Raw genomic sequence first — 18,932 nt, 5'->3', positions numbered from 1 at the left:
TTAACAAGAAACACCTGTGCAGGACAAATGACTGTTTGTATGTGTGTGTAATCAACCCCTAGGGATGCACTGAATCCTTCCTGCCCATGATGGAGACGCGCTTCAGTGCAACGGCTGCCTTGCAGGATTCCCGAAAATCACAGTCTCCCCAGATTAGACATGGAGTGGAAGAGAAGCGGAGCATCCGGACGGTCTTTATTGGTTTATGATTGCCCTTATCCTAACCACATTAACCTCCTGATTGCTTGAACAGACATTATTAGATGCTTCCATTGGAACAAAAAGGAAAAAAGAAAGAAAATAAGAGGCCAACAGGCAATCAAGCCCACCGTCCTCTGTAGGGAACTAAAGGCAGAGGACACAAAGAGACATAGAGAGAGAGAGAGAGAGAGAGAGAGAGAGGGAGAGCAATAAGAGGGAGGAGAGAAAGAGTAGTGGGGGAGGAAGGGGGTGAGAGAGGGTGTTCGATCGTCGATTAAAGTGCAATTGTGCAATTTCATTCCTGTTCCAGCACAATGAGGAATGAGATTAAGCTCAATTTGGACCTGTTCAAGAGATCTCCTCACCTCTGTCTGAGGTGCAAAACACACACACACATAGCAAGAAACACATGCACCTAGCTACACACCCCTGGAGCCCCTCACCATGTCAGCACCCCTCCAGGGAAATCAGGCGTCTGGAGACAGGTCAGCCCAGGCCCATGTATATATTCATGGGCTTAATCTGGCATCATTTCTCTGTGCTGCCCGGAAAAAGAAATGTATTTAATTTACACAATCCCCATTTGGCCTGCTCGCCAAGGAGGAATACATAGGGAAAGTAGGCCCATAGTCAGGGCTTCACCCCTTCAGCATAAACTATTCTGCAGCAGTGTGTGCATATACAAGTTTTGTGCATCAGTGTCTGTGTACTTTATGTCAGCATGCATCGCAGTATTCTGTCTGTGGAGGGAAAAAAACATCTTATCATATTCTAGTCCTGTACAGTACACCCAAACAGTGGCAGCTGTGCTAGTCAGTTTGAATGGGAGGATGGGAGTTGTACCCAGCAGATGCTGTGTGTGTATTAAACAGATTAATTATTAAAACATGCTTGACAGATGAAAAGTGGGTCCTCGGGCTATAAAGGAAAATGTTTATTCTTCTGCCATAGACTGTAGTACACTTAGCTTCTGCTCTCAACTTATCCAGCGCCTCAATAAAGAGAGTAAACACTTTCTGTGCTCTGTGTGGTTGGAATCACATACATAACAATTCCAAATGGCCGCCTGGGATAAACCTTCAAATATGAATGTGTGTTCAGTGATTGGGGGGAAAACATGATTAGCATGCAGCACTAGCACGTGTGTGTGGAGTCAGGTAGCCTAAAAATCAGACCACAGACACAGAACGTTATTATTGGCCTCATCTGAACTAGTCTCCTCCTCCTTCAAATATTTCAAAAGGTTGGACTACTATCAGTGTCAAAATGTGACTGTAATATGCTGGAGCATGTTGGGGGAGATTCTGATATGATTAGTAATCGTGTTTAGTAAAGATTTTACAGAAGAAGAGTAAGAGTAGTTCTGTTAAATTAGTGAGCATGTTGGAAGCCTATCGGTCTCTTTATAGACCTGTTACTGTGATATGTTAGATAGTTCATTGTCGGGCGGAGCGATATATCGTTTCACCGACACAGTTGCGATGCACAGTCATCAGATCACAGGAGGTGTGTGAGAAGTGACCTGAAGTAATGCTTGATTCCCCAAATCCACCAGTTCTCTGATTTCTGTGACTTAAAAGTCTGATATCACCATCAGTAGTGTAGAGAAGTGACCACTGAAACAACCATTTAAACTCCGGTGGATGTTGATTTGATGTTTCAGAGTTCATTGTTTGTGGCTAAAAGTAAAAGCACTTTACCGATAATCCAACATGCAAAAGCTTCTTCCGTAAACACTTTTTGGCTTTACAATGCCTGCTCATATTAAAACTTCCACATTTCAAGCCTTTAACTAAAACCTTTTTCATGTAAGTATTTCATAGTTGGTTTTTCTTTTTAATGGGTTCTGTCAATGATCTACCCTCACCTAAAATCAATCAGGCCCTCCATTTCAGGCTGGAGATTTTGTGCTTGGATATGTTGTGCCGTTTTGCTCAGAACACGACATGGCAAATAAAAAATGTTACATTTCGACGCACCTTTAAGCAGGTACAGTATAGCATGTCATTACAGACTCAAAAGTATGATTCAGAACAGTAGTGCAACAACAAGGCAAGGTCTGATTATTTTGTATCTTATTTTAGACAAAAAGAGATGCATTGAAAGAGTGCCCCAGGAGAAGACAAGATGATGGGGGTTGTTTTCAACTAGACACATCTGTCTACGACACAAGGAAGAGGCAGACAGAGAGAGAGAGAGAGAGAGATACCACCTGCTCTGCCATTTCTCAAGTTCTTGGCTCCATGCAAAATAGGTGACAAATTATTCAGTTCAGCATCTAAGCATCCCGGTGTCTTCTGAAGGTGGAGGCCGAGAAAAACGGACCAGTTACCCTCCCAGCATCCCTTAAAGATAGCTCCACCCCCGCTTACACTCACATATACACATATAAACACCAGATGAAATAATTCCCACCATCCCCCATACCACACACACACACACACACACACACACACACACAGACACGGGTTGCTGGGCCCCCTGTTGCCTCATCTGTCAGCCCCCTAAAAGCAGTCACATATACACAGAAACATCAGGCACACACACACACACATACACACACACTCCCATGGGAGAGGGTCTCAGATGCAGATCATCAGTATTAGCAGGCGGCTGAGGGATTAGCATCCCCCTGCAGTGACCTACAGGTGTAGCCCTGGGTTAGAGCAGACACTTATCTTCCAGAGCATCACTGGGCCCCGGCCCCCGGCCCACCACCAAACACAGGACGAACAGGAAAAGATCCACAGATGGGGGAGGAGATGCAGGGTAAGGAGTGTGTAGCTTTACGGGAAATAAATAGAGATAAAGACTGACAAGTGGATAGTGACAGGTAAAGAGAGCAGACACATTACATGGTCGAGTCACTCTGAGGTGAGAACAGTAATGATGTTACATTCTGATAAACTAATACATAGCTTGACTGATTTTGTTACCACATTATTCAAAGGATGGATAATAATCATTATTTACCATTAACTGTTTATAAAGCAACACTTTGGGTTGCCAGGTTGTGAAATATCCTTTTGGCAGGTCCCATCTGTTTTCCAAAAATGTTGAATATTTACAGTATTATTGGGGAAAACTCCATCCCTTTCCTACTCTATCTAAGTAAGCGGTCAAACAGTGTGGATGTGTTTTCTCAAACTGGCAATCCACAAGTGATCCAAACTATGATTCAAGATTCAAAAACATTGGTAAAGATGTTTTTTTTTTTACAACCCCCAAATTAATCCTGAGATCATTTAAGGTCCAAAAAATTCTATTGAAATATCTGTTGTTGATGTTGTTTTTACCTTGAATAAAGCTTTTAGTGAGAAGCCTTTTATATTATTTAAGATTATATTTTAAGAAGTTGTATCGTAAAAAAAAACCCTTTATAGAGTAACAAACTTACACCTGACCTATAAGAGTATTTGTTTATTATAACTTGAAGTTAAAGTAAATATTAAGTCAACATCAAGTAAACTATGTTAAGAAACAAAAAGTGAAGCACAGAGGAATTGGCATGTGGGGTGAAATAAAGGTGAGGAACACAAAACAAGAAGAAAAAAAAAGAACAATTAATCCTGTTTCGCAGGCTTAAATGTTTGCCTCTCTCTTGTTCAGTTTTCCCCCTGGTGTGTTTCCTTTTGTCACATGCCTGTAAGTTATCACATTTTTGATTGAACGCGGGAGAAAAGGACGGCTTGATAAACAGACAAAGTCAAAACAATGGGAAGATCGAGGTAGACAAGCAAAGGGGCCTTTGGTGGTTGACGCTCATGTTTTGTTTGCTGTAATATCATCTGAACCTGGCTTGTGTTGTTGCCTCCCGTCGGACTCGCCTCGTTCTGTTGACATTTTGCTGTTATTTGTACACTGCAAAGCGGTCCATTTTCCCCGCATCAAAAGTGCTTTTACGCGCGTGTGTCAGGCTGTCTTTGGTGCTTACCTTCAGCTCCTGTCAGAGAGTGAGAGCAGGGCCTGTGCTCAGGAGCAGAGGGGGGAAGGCTGCTTTGTGCCCTAAGCGTTTTTAGTGAAGGCGAGAACTGGCTCAAAGGCTGTCAACGCACATGGAAACACACATCAATACACACACACACACACACACACCAACAAGCAGTGTTTTCGCTCTCAGCTGCACTCACAGTAAGAACCAAGTGTTTGAAATGAACTCAGATTCGTAAAGCGCACGTACACACAAGCCCGCACCCTATGCTCATTACGCAGGTTTCTAGCCTGTGTTTGCCTTTCTCAAAGGCTATAGAAACATGAGGGTGGTGAACGCAGCCCTGATCAAAGGATGTAGAGTTAGGACTTAGGACCTGACAAAAGAAAACAACACGCAGTGTGAAACAATGCGTGTGTAGCGAAAGCAGCCTAACAAACGACACCACCGTTCCTTATGAAACCGCAATTACGAAAAGATTTTCACACATCTTCCCGTGTCGCATGGCAAATCCACCAGATGGAAACTGCAATCTGGTGCTCCGAATGGCCTTTTTAGTTTTAGATGTCGCTGCGGAGAGGACAACAGGGTCAAACCAGCACTGTGAACTTAGTAGACGCTGGGAATTCATTTCATTAGTGGGCTGTTTCCAAGGATTGTACCCTCATGCTTTTCATAATAATGATTCATTATAAAGCTCTAAAAAGAAATCAGAACCGCTACTTTTTTTTTTCTTTCTTTTTTAGCAAAAAACTTTATATGCTTGGATGGGTTTTGTTTTCATTTGTCAGACAACTTTGTGGAATAAAATAACGTTTGGGGTTGATGTATTTTATTGTTAAAGACACCGTGGCTCCTTGCGTTCACTGAGGTACAGGCAGGGTAAGAAGGCAGAAGAATATTTGAACACAGCTTGAGTTAAATTACAAATTGGACGGTTCTTTTTCCCACATTTGTGGTAAATTAAATGGGGACGGTTTGTCTGGTACACCAAACGTTGCTTTTAATTCCAGCATGCATGTCTTCTCTTTATTTTGTATTTCAGATTATTTCAGATCAAATTAGATAGCCTAAAAATCAATTAGATATTGCATCGACGAGCACTGGAAGAATGGAGACTGCTTAAAGAAACAATGAATAGCCACATGTTACATTTTAGTATCGTTCCATCTATCTGCTGAACAATTCAGGCTGTAATAGATGTGTATGGTGTAGTACTTTAATTTCATTATTTAGAGGAAATGTAGTGTTGGCCTGGTTACAGACTATCTGGTCTACATCAAGTGATTTCCACTGACTTATGATCAGGTGAAATCAAAGAGATTATTGAGTTTAGGTTATTTGCTCAAATCCAGTAGGTTTATACTTGGCCCATCTGACACGGTTCTATCACAATACATGAAAACTAGCCCTGGTGTCATGTCCTTGTCTGGCATGACACCAGGTTATCAAAGTTGCAGGTTGAGTAGTTATTTAATCATGAAGGAGCAATTACAGCTGCTCTTAGCCAGCCCCCTGCTCATCTACAGGAAGTGTACTCAAAAGGGTTAGCCTTTGAATTTGAAATTTCCGACATGAAGCAAGTACCTGTCCTACAGACTATCATCATCGAAACCCAACATTACGCATGAAAACAGGAGGGAATGATTTACCCTCTCCATTCCATGTAACATGTGCCCTGTCTGTGGAATTTGGGATCTCAAACATCTCTTCCCAGCAAATGACAGCATTGTACCCCTGGTGTGTTGGAGGCTGCCAACCACTAAGCAGTCCTGGCATTCTGCAGACAGGCCAGACTTGTGGTTGTTGTTTTGCTCGCTCCTTCTCAGTCTTTGGCTGCAGGCTATATGCAGAACACAGACAGCTAGCCTGTTCCCACACCAGAGCTCAACGCTGAAGGTGCTCAACCCCATACTCCACTCTGGGTACATTAGCAGGGAAGAGTTAGTAGGGGAATGTGAGGAGCAGAAACCAAAAGGATGAGTTGAGGAAGAGGACAGCGAATAACCGAGAGATATCAAGATGTATGCCCTCATTCAAAAACAAAGAACAACAGGAGTCTGACACCTTACAGATGATAGCTCTGTAGTACAACATCAAGATAATTCCAACCATTCACTTTCTCTTTCAAAACATATTTCCTTTCCTCCGCTTCATTCCATGCTTTGGTTTCTGCCATCAAAAAATGGCTGACCACAAGCTCAAATGGTCTCATGTCATTCTCCACAAAAGGAACCTTGTAGGCTATGTTTGGGTTCCTCGGTGAGCCACGGGCAATTGTGACTCAAGCTAATCATCCCCTGTCATATTGCTTCAATTAGAAATGACAGAGAGGCCAGAGAGTTGTCTGAACAAAAAACAAAGCAAAAAAAATAAAAATCAGTATTTTCTTGTAGTGGTCTGTTTTTTTTCTCGGCCCAGTTGAAGGGTACATTCCTAAACCTGGTATTTACTGTAAAACAAGCAAAAAGTATCAAGCATGTTATTTTGGTATAGTCACCAAATCCATGTCAAAGATGCAAAAAGTTAAACCACAAGGATGGAAATAATAATCTGGAGGCACAGAGTTGTTGTGACACTAAAAGCATTATCAGTGTACAGCATTGTTTCATATTGTAAGTATGGCGTGACGTGGTATGGATTTGTTTCTTATTGTATTGTTGTGTATTATTTGTACAATTTCATATCTTACTGTATCGTATCAGATCACCTTTGCACAACGTAATCCTTAATCTTCCTCTAATATCTGGTAATATTTGATCAGAGCTTCAGATGGCATGTTCACAATCTTCTTGTCACATCATGCACCCCTCTAGTTAGCAAGTGTACGATATGCCCCTGTTCGTCTTGATCTGTCAGTGTATTCATGTCCCACTGTGCCCTCCCTCCATCCCGACTCGACGGTTCGGTCACTAAGCTCAGACAGTCTGCGGCCTCTCCAGCCCTAGCCTGTTCAAATATGCAGTTTTAATTGAGTGATAATGAAGAGAGCTTGTCTGAGATGAGGTTAACAGGAGTGTATTAATTTAAATAGGGCCCTTTGGATTATCCTTGGCTCCCCCAGCCTCTCTGTGCTCTGAAAACCGGCCGTTGTGCTGTCCACATGGGGAACCGATAGCACATCATTTCTTTATGGACCACAGGGCAACATAAGGGGTCATTAGCATGAAACTCAGACCAAGTGTTTATGTGTGTATGTGTCATGGATCGGGCTAGGTTTACCCACCTTGACACAAACTTTGGGAGACAAAGGTTCAAGAGGTGACCAGTGACCAGTGAGGAGGAAAGCTAATAACCAGAGGGCAAAGATAAAAATCTATATCTCTCAATCACAATGTAGATTTCTATCTTTCTTCCTATTCCTTTCTCCGTCTGTCCCTCTCCCTTTCTCTCTCCGTCCTCCACCATTGTTGTTATCAAATGATACAGTTGCTCAAGCGCAGCGTTTGAATCCTAAGGACCTCTGGGAGCAGATTTGTCTCCACCAAGCCCCTTCTAACGGGGATTAAGAGGATTAAAAACCATAAAATGACCCCAGCTCCAAGTCCCAAGAGCCGGGCCCAGCTTGCTTCAGCCCAGCCCAGCCAGAAATGGAGCGCAGGCCGCAGGCCTTCTTTACCAACAGCCCCTTAAAGCCCCCAGTTAGCATGACAAAGGAGAGAGCAGTCCCCTGATCCGCCAAGGAGGCCGTACAATGGAGTGGCTGCTTTCGCCCCTGCTCATTTTCATGGACACAAACAGCATTACACTTGGCAGTGACATTGTTCTAAACTCCAACATGGAGCCCCTCTTTCTCTGCAGAGCTCAAGGTGTCATATTAATTATTTAAATCTGATGTGGATTTTCAGCGAGCGATCCCTCCAAGGCCTTACCCGCAGCCAGAAGGTCTGGGATCTGCATTCGTTTGGTTAATTAGACCTGAAACCACGCTTTGATCCCTACCAAAATCGGAAAAAAGGGAAACTTCCAGAATGAATTATTTTGGCCCTAACCTATTTTTCCATTATAGATCTTCCCTTACCGTTTTTATCCTCTTTATGGTGTTTTGAACACAAATGTGTGTTTGTCACCCGGTGTGTGTGCGTAAGTCTGAATCGGAGGGAACAATGAGTGCATTTAGGGTTAAGGATTTTGCAGTTAACCAGCTTCATAAGGTCAGTGATGAAGGTAATTGAGGGCCACTTTAATCCACTCAGGAGGCCTGACAGAACAATTTACTCATGTCGTCTCACCAAGAGGAAGGTACAGTTGGACTCAGATGAAAGGAAAAAAATAGAGGGGAAGACAGAGAGAACAAGACAGCAGAGGCCGGGGTGGTCTCGCTCACAGTCTCATTTAAACAAGTGAAGACTTTGAGGGGGAAAGGTCTGAATGCAGGAAAGAGACAAACATTCTGTACCACAATAATAGAATATAAAGCTTTGATGGTTAGTAAATGTTGGGGTGATCTAGTTCTAGTTCATTTTCAATTCAACAGGCTGCTGGAAATCTGTTGTCAATCAAAAGTCCTGAAGTAGCTTCAGTCATACCAAACTAACGACATAGCTCAGCGGGAGCAGAAATAAAAATACATCACGGGGTGTATGGTGGCATTTCAGTTCTTGGCTGGGTTTAAGTTTTATCAAACAAGTTTAATAATAAGACTGTAAGAATGGGTCACACAGGAGTGGGTGTAAGAGACAGGACAGTCACCAAGATGTGCATTAAGCTTTCCGTTGTCACCGCCTGAGATATATCCTCAGACAGCCCTCTCCACTGGATTTCGTGTCATTCCTCTTTGAACGGCCAAATTGACGACTTTATGCATAATTGAGGCTTGTATAACGAAAAGGAGAATGAGGGGAGCGTTCTCTTCTTGAAAGGGGATTGAAAGGAAGCTGGAAAGGGGGGAGGACAAGAGAGGCAGCTTGGTCGAGATGGGGGAGAAGACAGGAAGGGAGAGCTGTAGGGATGTCAGAGAGAGAGAGAGAGAGAGAGAGAGACAGGCGGATGTTTGATGGGGAATGAAGACAGCCGGGCTCATCTAACAAGAAGAGCTCTGCTTGATTTCCTCACCCAGCCCAGCTACACACTGAGCCCCCCTCGCTCGTTCCACTGAGGCCAGCCTGCAATGAGCTCTGGGGACTGTAAGTGAATTAAGCCCCTCTGGTCTACTTGGAAAATTAATTTACTCTCTCATAGCACCTCACAGCTTAGAGAGACACTCCAGAATGCTACACAACTCTGGCGAGGGATGGGGAGAGAAATTTGGTATCTTTAGAATAGGATTGAAATGGAGAACATGTGTCCTGGATAGGAAAACCTGTGAGTGTTATATGCATCCAGAGAATCCAGTATAAAAAAAAAAAGTTGAAACATCCATCATATCATCATCTAAAATGTGTTTTTTTTTAAGAATATCTGCCAGCTGGTAAACATTAAATATGAACAAGAATAGATTGTTTTCAACTGTCTGGAAGATGTCAGTATAACTGTAATTATCATGTTGTATGTTACTTGTATATTGCAGTAGACAGAATGTAACTGTATTAGATTAGTCACAGGCCTCTACATTTATTCAAATTTAAATTATCTGCAGACTGAGAAGTCAGTAGCCGAGTTGATGCACGGCCCCCCGTCTCTGGAGCAGGCAGCCTTGGTTTAAATCTGACCTGTGGCTTCTTTCCTGCATGTCATTCAGCACTATCTCTCTCCCCGATGTCTGACTCCATTGTCCTATCTCTAATATTAAAGGCACAAAAAGCCCAAAAATAAACCTTTAAAAAATGTATCTGCAGACTGTGATTTCGTCCATAGCGTACTGCTGCCCGTAGTTATTTTTTTATTTTTACCCTGAGCAAATATTCCAGAACACATTCTTCAATGGGATTATTTTGTTTTTCTTAACTTTGGAAATTAGGTTAAACATTTTGACAGAAACTTTTTAAACATGAATAAACTGAAACTGCGAAACTGCCTTCGTAATACATTGTCTGCCATTAACACCCATTACACAGGGAAAGCGACAAATTGCCTTTTTCTTATTTCTGCTCTAAGTGATGCTCAAGATGGGACGACGTGGTCTGATGCCAACAAAACTAACTTCTGATATGTCAAATACCTTGTTAAGTTAAATACCTTGTAAGATAACACAGCCCATCAAATAGAATCTAACCCGCCTACAGTCACATAAAACCCTTAATGAAAGTCCAAACTCAGGCACAGTGGGCCTCCTCTCCTCTGTTTTCCTGCCATCATTCCATCCCCTCCTGTACAAGGCCAATTTAACCTGCACCGTTTTGCTCCATTTCTCAGATGTAGATCAAACTCACACAACAAATGTGCCTCTCTCTAATCTCCTATTTATTTACAAGGGATAGCCCCTAGCCCAAGCACAGTCTCACACACACACACACACACACACACACACACATGCGAAGACTAAATGACAGTGAGTGAAATAATCACCCGCCTCGCCTGTAGCACCATGGGCTTGAAGTTGACCCCCTGCCCTCCAACACGCACACACACGAGCAGCGGGGCCCTCTCCTCAGGCCCATACGACCAGCCCTCGATGAATACAAAGGATTGTGGGGATTAGCCAGACATTTGGTCGGGCATTGTTCTGCCTTACTAAATGAGGTTTGGCCGGTGGCAGCCGGCACGGGGGCCGGGTCCTGCGTGAAGCTGAGGCAGAGGTAGCGGCCGCCCCTTGGAGGAAGAGTGATAATTACCTCTTCCTGAGAGAGATGACAGCTTTGGCCTCTGCGTCCCTGAATCTTGGACATTAGCAACTGAATAGAGAGCTTTCATACTGTATATCATTTTAATCTTTCATGTTCAGATCCAGCAGATGGCTTATTACTGGCCCGGGTGAGGAGGCAGCGAGGGAGACAAATGGCTCATGTCTCTTTTAAGGAGGGATGCCGGGGAATGGCATTCATATAGGGCAGGAGCAGCGGATAATTGTATATCTGGCTGTTTGGAGGTGCTGCGCTGCTCACACTCTGCCAGCCTATAAATCATAAAACTATTAATCTTAGACAAATCCCACTCGGAAGGCTTGACGGAGGGCAGCCGGTTTGGAAAAATGAGATCCGTCCAAAACATGAAGCATTCCTGTGTGACAGGCATCATAAGTTCTCATGCCAGCTTCGTACATTTTCATTTGTTTACATTTGCATTTAACCTTCCTCCACATTACAAAACGAATCTGATAAACCAGATATCCCACAATGCACTGATTAAACGCTTCAGCATTTTCTGATTATCCACCTCATATATAAATGATAAATTCGTGATTTATTTCATCACTTTTTATTTGGCCTTTTTTGACAATTGACTTATTCATGTTTCTTGAGTTATTTATGATCTTGTAATGAATAATAACTGTAGACTTCTGCAGGGAACTCACTGCAGGACACAAGTTTTGATCTGACAGCCAGAACAAGTCAGCGATATATTAATCATCAGAAAACTGTACGGGGAAAAAAATGCACAAATAAAAGGATAAGTGATAAAAGTATTGAACTGTCTGATTTCTTTCTATTAAGAGAGGTGAGAGGAACATCTGATTTCTATTACATTTGGATGCACTTTGCATTTAGAGAACATACTACATCTCTCTTTCTCTCCCTCCATCCCTCTTTTTCTCCTCCTGCTGTCTTCCCATTGACACCACACCATCCAAAGGGAAACAATACGGTTTCATTCCATGCTGACAATGATGCATGAGCCTGATGGAAAACACTTTTCAGGTGTTGTCATTATAGAGCCATTTTTTTTTTCCATAGGCCCCATGTGAAAGAAATACAAAGACTGGGCCCAAAGTGTAATACTCTAATATCTCTGAAGCTTTTCATTGGCATCTGTGGAGCCTTGGCTGTTGGATTGTCTCCCTTTCAATTACCTGATCTTTTCAACTCGGTGGGAAATGAAAAATGTGCTCCGCAGTTGGTGCTCTGGAGCAAAAAGCCTTCACACCACCTCTCTTTCATTCTCTCTCTCTCTCTCCAATCATCTCTCCCACATGTTCGACATGTTTCAGAGAGCGCTGCAAGAGAGCAGTGTGTTCAGAATAAACCCCAACTTTTGACGATGAACAGTTAAAAACCAACACAACGCCACATTAATTTACCGTTGATGCTAACCACAGATGAGTTCCTGCTAATATACTGAGCATCCCAATATTATGATGAATGGTTTCATTTATTCGCTAAGACTTTTTCTGGGTCGAACATCGACCGCACCTCCAATTTCTGACTTCACTCTCCTGTCCAGTTGCATCGCCAAAGACATTGTGCAGTTCTATATTTATCAAGACAAGATGTTTGAATGTTTTTCAGTGACACAGAGCCGAGGAGGAGGAGGAGGAGGAGGAGGAGGGGGAGGAGAAGCTGGTTATTAATAAAGCTATTTGCCAATTGAGTCATGTAAGAGAGAAGGTTTCAAACAGGCCAAACGGCATCTGTTTTTGAGCTCATCCTGATATCTTGATTACAGTTACATCATGTGAAGTCATGCTCAACACTGAGTTTAAGATATCCTGATTCAACGCCACTTCCCTTTATCAAAATGATAAGGAGGAAAAAGATGCCATAACTCGTTCAATTAGTCTGATGTTAGCATATTCAGCTACAATTACAAATCAATCTCCACCCACAGCCGCCTCCTCTGCTTTAATAACTTACAGTTCTGAGGAAGTGAGGGATGAAGGACTTCATATTCTACATTATGCTCGTCGGGTATTTCACAAATGTGAGGTGCAGTGGTTTACCACATCACAGCTTAGCAAACGCCTGACAAACATTTAGTATCAGATGGAGAAAAAAAACAAAGGTGTGTAAAAATGATGTGGTCGTTTTGTAAGACATGCTCTCTCTTCTTTTTTCTTGTTTTTTTGAAAGCTGCACAGCACAAATATCTTTTGTGAAACATGTGCTGCACGGCACAGACACAGAGCACAGTTTACACCTCTGCCATCCAGCACAAAAGCAGCTGCATGCTGATTAGGGGCAAATGAAGCGAGCGACGTCTTTTGATTTTTTTTTTTTTTTTTACGGAAAAACAAAACTGCACGAAAAGAGAGCCTCGCTCTCTTGTCTTGTCAGCGCTCCCTTCAGAAACAGAGAGAGATTTGAGATTTCAAAGTCACATGCAACCGCAACTGCATTGTCTTTTAACTGCGGTTGGAGTTCAAAACCTTGCAGCTCCTTCGATGGTGGCAAAGTGAATTCACTACACAGGGTGTGCGAACACAGGCAGATGTGAGGGGAGAGCAGCTTGGCCTACTCTCCGTGGAACAGCAATAGGAGGATGAAAAAAAAAGCAGCTTGCTCGCAATAAATAGCAACATCTGATAAATATGGTACAATCATTATTTTGTTTGTGAATTTCTAATGACTATCCCAATAGCCTCGTTGAAGCTAGCCAAAAAAACAACAATGAGATTTTCTTTTAACGAAACAAAACAGGCCTGAAATAAACACATCAGTCAATTTTGCATATTGATAATCTCTTTTTGCTTTTGTTCTTTGCTTGCTGCTGCTCCTGCCTTCACATGCCATTGTTAATGTTAATAAAATACCAAACAAGCCATTTTATTTTTACTGTGGACTCTCCCTGGTGACTAATTACAACTCAACTCTAAGTGATGTTTCACCCTTAGACAATAAATCGGAACATGCTGATTTTGCACAATAAACCAATACATTTAGCCTGTATCAAGAAAAAAAAAAGAAAGAAAGAAAACGTCCTGTTGGAGTTATTTGGCCGACAAATCAGCGAGCGTGTGAGCCATTTATCCAGATCACAGTGAGTGAAGGTTACCTCCGACTGCGCCGGGTTAAGGAGATCTGAGGGAGAGGCATGGAGCTTTGCTGGCCTGATCGCTGGCCGAGCTACAGGCTGAGTTTCTAGTCTCCTGTGTGCGAGTCATTAGAGAGCTACAGCAGCAGGAACTGTAGGGTGTCTCTGGTCTACAGAGAGATCTAGCAACGACTGTGAAACAGAGCAGGACCGTGGAAGTACAGCAGACAGAAACAGAAGAGAGAGAGAGAGAGAGAAAGGCACGTCTCATTAGCACTATCCCAGAGGTGAGGGGAAAGGGGCAGGGCAGGCTTCCCACTGGCCTCTCTGTGACTGGTGATGTCATCAAACTGTTCCCGTTTGTGACTCGGATTGAGGGAGAACAGCTGGAGCCAGGTTCGAGTTTGTGACCCTCTAATCATAGAGCTGCAGGCTTACCACCTAAAGGTCACAGCAAACGGCTCCATCACATTCAAACAGAGAGAACACAGATAGCATGCTAGCACGAAGCACGTGCGCAAGGAACAATTGTGCTTTTTGAAGTATTCAGGGCTCTGCGACACACCGCTTCAACGCGAGCCGCAAAACCACACACACTCCTGCTCCTAACTGCAGCAATTATTACACGCCTTACCGATCAGAATCAATTTCACTTCATGGCGAGGACAACATCAAAAGGCCGAGTATGGAGCATTGGCATTTCACCTGGACATGGCGGAAACTTTGTGAGGGATTTAACTTAATTGGGCCACTCTCGATATGACTCAAAAAAGATTGGAAAAAACCCAACAACAGCTATCTTGTTTGAAAGCGCAGCAAGACTTCTGTGTAGGTGTGTGTGTGCGTACGGCATTGTGTGCTCATAAAGGCTATAGAGAGTTATCATTGGACACAGAGGGGGAAGCATTGAGCAGGTGTTCCAACAATTGTCCTCAGATCATGTTGACAACTGTTGCTCTTAAAGTGCAGCAGCTTGAAATAAATGCTCGGTGTCCTTTTCCAGCCGTCACGGCCTCCTCTGTCTCACAGCTTCCACAGCTGACAGTGAAAGAAGGCTGAGTAACAATTATGACAGGCTGCTAAACAACCCTTTCCCACAGGTGGAGAGCGATCAGGGCCAGAGCGTTTGAGCTGCTACATGTTTAAAAGCTCCTGCTCTCTAGTGGGCTGCAGACTCCTCCATTATTCACACAGCTCACATCCACCCATAACCCCTGCTTCATGCACTGACAGCGTTAATCGCAGCCCCAGTAATTGCATCTGATTGAGCCGTGCCAACTGTCCCGTTTGATACAGGCCCAGCCTGAGACCTCTCACTCAGCTCCCTGGAGGTCAAGAGGTCGACTGACGCAGACAGACAAGAACATACTGTCCCCAGAGCGCGGGCAGGTGACGGAGAGATGATGTCAGATGAGTAAATGGACGTGGACGTAGTCACGCGGAGGGGAGACGAGAGGGAGAGTTCCAGAGAGGGTTGGAGAGAGGAACGGTCAAAAGGGTCAGAGAGGGTGATACTGATTGATTGGACACATCACCAGGTAGCTATTTTAGTTTTTAATCAACCCAGCAAGCAATGCACACATGTGCAAGCAAGAAGATATATGCATACACAAACACATGGCCAAAGTGTGAACGACATAAAGCTGACAACGTCCCACTCCAAATAACTTCCCTTTTGCACAGAAAATGCCAAAGGAAGGTATTTCACTCTGTTTTTAGATACACCATAAGGATACCGTACTAAACCATAATATACAATACTGCACAGTATGATACCCTCATATAGCATACAACACCATGCCATGAGATAAGATACGATACATTATATTATACCTACCATACCCATATTATACGATACCGTACGATAGGATACAATCATGCAGTATGCAGCATGCAGTATGATACCATACCATATGATATGATGCACACTGGGAAATTTTGGGATTCCAATGTTGCACACATGTAGCTGCTTCAATAGCAGCATCAACATATATATGAGTTTGAAAAATCAATGTAAAAAGTAAAGCATGTACTAATCACAAAAGCTTTTTTATCATGGGGCCAGAAAAAGTTCAACATTGAGGCCATCAATACAAACTTCAAATGCAAAAAAAAACAACAACAAAAAAAACAACACAAATCGTATATAGAATATGAATAAATCACTGCAATGAAATAACAACACAGAGCCTGAAATGAGCAATGTAAATCCCTGAAAATCAATTACCAAAACTACAGTTTATGAAATTAATGAACGTTATTAGGGAAAGTATCTTCCATGTTAGTGACTTCATTAACCCTTTGGAGAGCATCCAATATGTTCAACATACCTAATCCCAGAGGTCCAGAAGAAGAAATATCATAGTAATGTACTTAAAGTAACAAAGGGTCATCATGTTAGCCTGAAGTCAAACTGCTTTCTGTGTGATTAGATGAGGCCAACTGTCCTGTTTGATAAATGTACTGAAGCTTTAAAGCTTTGACCGTCATCCAATTAAGTCCCAGATAATGTGTTTGTTTTATGGTTATGAGATGTAAATATAATCAGGAGCGTATGTGTTGTTTCTAAATCAATGCAGTTAATGTACTGAGGGAAGACTTTTGTTGGAGAGCGCACACACACACACACACACACACACACACACACACACTCTTCAGCCAGCACTGCACTACTTCAGGAGGCAGGTTGGACACATCTCACTGTATATCTTTATCAAAACCCAGCTGCATTATCATAATTGTCAGCTTTTACTGTATCTTGTCTCTTTAACATCATTTTGGTTGTATTTTTAGATCTGCAGCCTGCTTGAGATTCAGTGCGACTAATTAAATAGACAGAGGCTCTCACCATGCCAGATAAACTGATGTCTTTTCCCAGGAACTCTACGAAGACTGTCAGCTGAACCTAAACACGCAGACACACACACACACACACACACTTCAAAAACAAACGATCCCGCCAGCAGAGCGATGCAGAATCCGTCCTGATTACTGCGATTGTCATCGGCTGACCAGCGAAGTTGTGAGGAAGCTTTAAGGGATGATAACTGAAACGATAAAAAGTTTACCTGTCTGATAAAGAGGCAGAAAGTGAGAGGGATGGAATGTGTCTGTAATTGAGTGCGTGTATGTGTGTGTGTGTATGTGTGTGTGTGTGTGTGTGTGTGTGTGTGTGTGTGAGAGAGAGTCAGCAAGATAATGACCTGCTTGATTGATAATCGATGGCCTCCCTCTTCTCTTGTCTCGTGTTTCTGTTCCGGGCTTGTGTTTTAATGTCGCTCCTCTGCTCGCTGACCTCATTAAAGGATCTGGTTACCCTCAAACAGCTTTTTAATTTAGCCTAATGATTTTTTGCATAATAGATCAGATACTCGGTAAGCCCCAGGGAGCGGCCCTCCTCTTCAAGGTGCCTTTATAGTGAGAGGAGCAAAGGTTTGGGACGTTGTTGTTGTGCTATACATGTTTGTGTTTAATTCTGGGATTCTTTCTTTAGCTGCTTTGCTTCTCATTGAGTTTTCTTTGTTGGTAAATGATTGTGTCTGTGAAAAGAGAGTCCCCCCCCCCTCCTTTTTTTTCTCCTTTACCCAGAGTTGTAAGAAAATCTATCACATTATGGATCACTGAACACATTGAGACAGAGCTGTTGATGGTTTCATTTGTCCTAATCTTCATACTTCATGGAACTTGGTCTCACTTTTTGTGGATTTTTTAAAAAACATTTTACATGTTACAACTTTTCTTTTGGCTTTAGGCAAATCAACTTAAGACAGGGGTGTTGAAATTTGAAAAGATTGGAATAGTCAAAAGTGGAATCCAAAATTCTAGTTTAAACCAAATTAAAAGTGAATTGTAATGCTGTGCTGTTTTTAAGTGAGAATATAAAAATGAGAAGGAAGTCCAAGCATAAAGTATCCAATCAAATAACACATTTATGTAAAGGAAAAAAACCATATCAGTAGAAGTTTAAAAATGTATTTCCAACTAGAATTTATGACTGATACCTTTTTGTTAAGATTTACAGTAAATAATTTCCTTTTGTGACAGATAAGTGTTTTCTGAAAATATACTTCTAGAGTTCATTGCTGAATGAACTCCAACAAACTATTTGGAAGTCTGAGGAGAACCAGCTGTTATTAAGACTCCTATTTTACTATTATTTTATAGCCTTTACCTTTAAAATATTAGCTCTTTCATGTTTGTTTTTTCTATGTCATATATCCAAATCAAACGCTGAAATAGATCACGTTTGATAGACGCCTTTAGTGAGCCGGATCGTTAAGTAATAGTAGGTTATGGAAGTAAAGAGTGTATGGATGGGATAGTTTGGGGTTTCATTGTCTGTTTGCACGACTTCTGATGGCTCAATAGTGAAAACCTCTGTCATAAACAACCATATCATCAGAGATTGAATTATTCACAGCACTCAATCTCAGGTTCCTATGCATTCCTCAGAGAAGTGTCCTGGGATCTTAAAGTATGCAGAGCTCATTGCTTCCTTGTATACACACTGAATGAACTGTCACACACAAAACCCCAGTGATGAATGGAGCTCAAAATCAATTTTCTACAAATGTCTTGGGAGGGATCCATCCTCTCCATGTTTAGCAGACTGAACTGTAATCTGTGCAGCTTCCTGCAGCAACTGAGACACCAACACACAAACATATTCCCTTCACACAGCCACAACATAAACCAGAACCACAGCATCACACACACACACACACACACACACACACACACACACACACACACACACAGTGAGTGTGAGGAAAAGAGACAGCCTCCGTCCCTGATCAGCAGTCACCCAGGCCTCTTCGTCTCGACATGATCACTGCCTGTCATTAGTCAGTTACGCTTTAAATTATTTAAACATGCACATGTTTGGAAGCTTCTAAACACACCAGACACAACGCCGCGCAAAGCGCTTTCAAGCAGCCGAGCGACGCGCTGACACACTCTCTGAAAAACGGACTCTTGGAATGAATGAATAAGTAAGGCAGGGAAATAAATAAAT

The sequence above is a fragment of the Symphodus melops genome, assembly GCF_947650265.1.
Source record: "Symphodus melops genome assembly, chromosome: 12".
Lineage (NCBI taxonomy): Eukaryota > Metazoa > Chordata > Actinopteri > Labriformes > Labridae > Symphodus > Symphodus melops.
The sequence above is the reverse complement of the archived record's forward strand: the minus strand, read 5'-3'. Positions refer to the sequence as shown.